This window comes from Galeopterus variegatus, unplaced genomic scaffold (assembly GCF_000696425.1).
Source record: "Galeopterus variegatus unplaced genomic scaffold, G_variegatus-3.0.2 Scaffold2605, whole genome shotgun sequence".
Taxonomy (NCBI): Eukaryota; Metazoa; Chordata; class Mammalia; order Dermoptera; family Cynocephalidae; genus Galeopterus; species Galeopterus variegatus.
Window position 1 is genome coordinate 123,256 of NW_007728716.1, and position 4,355 is coordinate 127,610.

At 41.8% G+C, this 4,355-nt stretch overlaps 1 pseudogene; it reads left to right on the forward strand.

The window, feature by feature from the left end:
• Nucleotides 1-3,426: 3,426 nt before the first annotated feature.
• LOC103598418 lies at nt 3,427-4,019 on the forward strand (annotated as a pseudogene).
• Nucleotides 4,020-4,355: the final 336 nt, after the last annotated feature.

Below are 4,355 nucleotides of genomic sequence, written 5' to 3' on the forward strand. Positions count from 1 at the left end.
CTCAGCCAGTGAGCGGGAACCGGTCTGTATGTGGGATCCGAACCCTCGGGCGGGAGCGCCGCTGCGCTTCCCAAGCGGCGCACTTATCCAGTGCGCCACCGGGCCGGCCCTTAGCAAGGTTTTTGAATATAAAATCAATACACAGAAATCAATTGTTTTGATATATTCAAAGAAACTGAAAAAAATTACATGCCACTTACAATAGTATTTCTTAAGTACTTAACAAAAAATGAGACCTTAATAAAGAAAATTATTGAAATATACTAAGCATACCTAAATAAGTGGAAAAGGTAGAATGTTCACTCAAATCAATCTATTGATTTAGTGCACTTTGGATCAAAAACCCTATACATATTCTGTAGAACTTGATAAGGGGATGCTCAACATTAATATAGGAATAAAAAGAATAGCCGAGACACTCTTGAAGAAGAAAGAGGTGAGAAAATTTCTCTGCCTGATATCAAGATATCAAGCAAGGATAGACAAAGTCACCAATGGACTAGACAGAGAGCCCAGAAACAGACCTGCTTATATATGGACATTTGATATATGTTAAAAATAGCACTGTAGATCAGTGAGGAAAGGCTGAGTTTTTCAATAAATGGTGCTGGGATAACTGGGTATCCATGTGGTAGGGAGGAATGTGAAATTGAAATCTACCTCTTACTGTAGAGAATAATAAACTCCACGTGTATTGAAGACCTAAACATCAGGTCATTTAAAAGAATCATTTCTTAAATAAGACATAAAAAGCACTAACCATAAAGGAAAATACTGATAAAATTGCAGGCATTAAAATTGCTCAGAGAGCCATCATAAAAGATAGCTAAAAGAATAGGAGATATTTGTAACTCATATAACCAACAAAAGGCATATCTAGAATCTATAAAGAACAGCTAATATGAAAAAGACAAACAACTGAGTAGAAAAATGGGAAAAATACTTGAGCTGGCTCTTTGGAAAAGAAGTCCAAATGGCCAATAAATATATAAGGGAACTCAGTTATTAGGAAAATGTATTAAAACCACAGTGAGCTATCATTACACACCTACTAGATAGACAAAAATTTATAAGTCTGATAATACCAAGTTCTGACAAGGATGAGGAACAACGGGAACTTGCATGCACTGCTAGCAGGAGTTGTGAAGGGAGACCACTATGAGACATAGTTTGGCAATGCCTAACAAAGTTGACCGTGCACCTACCCTACAACCCAGCAATCTTACCCCTAAGAATATACCCGAGGGAAACTTGCACACAGGCCCCAGGAGACATATACAAGAATGTCCATAGTAATGCTGTTTCTAATAGTCCCAAACTGAAAACATCTCAAATATCCATCAGCAGTAGAATGAATAAATAATCTCGAGCACTACTCATAAAGAAAATGAATGAACCACAACCACACAGAACAACATGGAGGTGACTCTCAAACATAATGTTTAACAGAAGAAACAGATCACCAAAGAAAACATATAGTATGTGCCTATTTTATACAGAGTCCAAAAATAATAATATTGTTCAGGGATGCCCACATAAGCTGTTTTAGTTATTTATTGCTGTCATAACAAACCATGCAAAAACACAGTGGCTTCAAAAGGCGATTCTATTTACTCACAATTCTGTGGGCCAGGGATTGGAACAGAGCAGTAAAGGATTATCTCTGCTCCACAGAGCCTCTGTATGGAGCCTCACCTGGGTTGGCTCAGATGTACTGGGGGCTGGCTAGAACAGGTTGTAAGTGTGAGGCCTTGGTTCTGGCTCTCTGTGAGTTCCTCAAATCTCTTGCGTGTGGCCTCTTTAAATGATTAACTTGGGCTTCCTCACAGCATGGTGGTCTCAGGGTTCTAAGAAGAAATATTTCAAAAGAACCTATCCCAATGTGCAAGCACTTATTATTATATCTCCCTCTGCATCCTCCTTGTTAGTGTCCCATTGGCCAAGGCAAGTCATATGGACAAACCCATAAGTCACTGTAGGAGGGGACTGACTACACAGGGCAGAGCAGAGGGAGCCATGGTTCATATGGGGGGCCACAGCTGGTAAAGTAAGAATAATTTTTTCAAAAGTGGTGGTTACCTTTCAAGACGAAAGGGGGATCCAATCAGGGAGGAGCACAAAGGGAGCTTCTAAAATATTGGCAATATTCTCTTTCTAAGTTGATGTGCAGTTAACACAGGGTGTATTTTATTCTTCTTTAACATGTCAATTCCACATGAGAATATTATGCAGGCATTAAAATTTTGCATATTTGCAAATAATTTACAATTTAATGTTTTCATTAGAAGTTTCAATGGAAAACAGAGAAACATTTTTATAGATATATATTACAAAGATCCCAACTATGCATTAGAACTATTGGGAAAAGAGCTAGAAGTAGGTAAATATCCATGCCACAGTGGTTGTCCCGGAGTGGCAGCAGAACTCTGATTGGTGTAAATTTTCTTTTTATATTTTTGTATGCTTTCCAAATTCTCTATATGAAACACTCATTGCTTTTAGAATCATTTAAACTTTATGGGGGTAAAAACAAGAATCACGCCTCCCACAAGGTGCTGCTCAGCTGATTTGAAGAAACATGCGTTTCATGAGGGATTCCACTAACTCCTGCACCTCTCCTGACTGGCTTCACTTTGTCATTCTGGTTCTTTTCATCATGGCTACAAGAAGTTAATTTTTGGAGCACAAGGTATCCCAGGCTTTTCAGAATAGACTCAGATAAAAATTAAATCAGAACCACTTGAACTAGTTCTCAGACGTGAATAGTGTTGCCAAGCCCTCGATTCAGTGCTCAAATGGGAACTGTCAGTCAGAAACCGACAGGGCAGGAGAGGACAAACAGTGACGAATTTAGGTGTCTCGCAGCCTCTCTATTTTGAATCACAAGATACTGAGTATTTGGCAGTGTGGAGTCTTTCTATAGGTCATCTACCAATGTTCCTTCTCCTCTGATTTAAAATCATAATTGGAGGAAGTTAATTCTAAGACCTACGGGAAGGTATAGGGGGGGGGGAAGGCAACTAACACCTAACAAATTAAAAGCTTGGGTTCCGGTGTCCAACTTACTCACTGTATGACGTAGTACAAGGTACTCAAACTCACCATGCCTCAGTTTCTTCGTTTCTCAAATGGGGACATAATAGTTCTACCCCATAGGGTTGCTGTGAAGATTATTAATTTTTTTTTTTTTTTTTTTTTCCGGGCCGGCCCNTTTCAGGGTGGGGACTTAAACTGAAAGAAATATAACAGGGCCATCAAGTATCCCAGGCCCCGGTGATAACAGGGGCTCAGGCTCAAATACATATTCTGAAGAGTAATATTTCAAAATGCTCTCAATTCCTAAGCCCAACTTTTGGTCACATGGCAGGAAATGGGGTAGGAGAGGGGCGCCCCCATCGGCATACTGTACTTTGGTCACCAGACATCATGCCTCCCAAGGAGGATGTTCCCATGAAGAAACCCCAGGACCTTCCCTCTCCAAGCCTGCTGCCAAGCCAGCAGCCACAGCCCCTCCAGACAAGACCAAGGCTGAGCCAGCTATGACCCTGGCCCCTGTCGATCTCTCCAAAGTGGTGATTGAGTCTTACAAGGACCAGCTAGAAGAGTTCACGGAGGCCTTTGAGCTGTTTGACCGAGTAGGGGATGGCAAGATCCTCTGTAGCCAGTGTGAGGACATGATGGGCCAGAACCCCACCAAGGCCAAGATGCTCAAGATCCTGAGGAACCCCAAAATGACAATCTGAAGTCGCAGCATGTGGACTTCGAGATTTTCCTGCCCATGCTCCAGGCAGTGGCCAAAAACCAGGACCAAGGCACATATGAGGACTACTTGGAGGGTCTTCAGGTGTTTGACAAGGAGGGGGAATGGCAAAGTGCTGGGAGTAGAGCTGACACATGTCCTCACCACCTTGGGAGAGAGGATGACTGAGGAGAGGCTGGAGACTGTTCCGGCAGGACATGAGGACAGCAACGGCTGCTTCAGTCACGAGGCCTTCCTGAAGCACATCCAAAGCGTCTGAAATCTACAGATCCAGGGGGCCCAGACGCTACGCCCGGCAGGAGGAAGCACGGTCCCGCCACGAGGAGGCCACCTATTTTTTCAAAATAAAGACACAGTTCCTCCCTAGGGAAAAAAAGGAGGACCTTGTAAGGATAACAAGTTTGTTTTTAACTATTTTATGCCAATAAATTTTGATACTTCATATGAGATGGACAATTCCTTAAAAACTATGACTTACCAAACTATCTCACAAAGAGCCAGAACACACGAATATCCTATAACCTTCATGAAATTGAATCAGAAGTCAAAAATCTCCCATCCGCAAATCCCAGGCCTATTAACTTCACTGGTAAGT